Source organism: Penaeus japonicus, unplaced genomic scaffold (genome assembly GCF_977035675.1).
Source record: "Penaeus japonicus unplaced genomic scaffold, GWHDUDI00000001_assembly GWHDUDI00000009, whole genome shotgun sequence".
NCBI lineage: Eukaryota > Metazoa > Arthropoda > Malacostraca > Decapoda > Penaeidae > Penaeus > Penaeus japonicus.
In genome coordinates, this window is record NW_028234411.1 from 40,318,083 (window position 1) to 40,318,974 (window position 892).

Genomic DNA, 892 nt, shown 5'->3' on the forward strand with positions numbered 1-892 from the left:
ATGAGCTTTCACCAGGAGATGAAGTTCCTACATAATTATTTCACGCAGAACTCATACCCCAGCAAAATTTTCCACAAAGTCTTAAGAAGATTCATGAACAAAAAACACTTCCCTCCTACTTCTGTTATGACGGTTACTAAATATGTTTGTCACATCACATTGCCATATCTTGGACATTGAAGTTTTAGCATAAGAAAGGAACTGCAGAACATCTTCAAAGATTGTTTCCCTCAAATTGATTTTAGATTTATCTTTAAGACACACACTACGGTGCGTTATCTTCTGAACAAAACGGTACCTTTGTCTTTGCTCTTAAATCATGTTTTGTATATCAATTCAAATATTCGAGATGTAACTCTCGATGTGTGGGTAGCACCACACGTCTTCTACAGCACCGTACCCTTGAGCACATGGGAAAATCAGTATTAGTATTCAGCTAAGTTCACCATCACCATCTGCCATCAGAGAACACTGCTATTCCACTGGACAAAAAGATTTCCAAATTCTAACCTCTTCTTCACACAGACTTAACCTCACTATCTTGTAATCACTGTTTATCTCGAGGATGAAGCTTAACAACACTACTGCCATCCCATTACACACCCGATGATTCCAGTTTTTCATTGTAAGATTTCTCGTTTATTAATGTTTTGTAATCATTTTAGTTTGTGTTTTTACTGTTTATAACTCGCTTTTATTTTTATTTTATTGACATTCATATATATATATATATATATATATATATATATATATATATATATATATATATATATATATATATGTATGTATGTATATATACAGATATATATATATGTATATATATATATATTATATATATATATATATATATATATATATAATATATATTATATATATATACATATATATATAT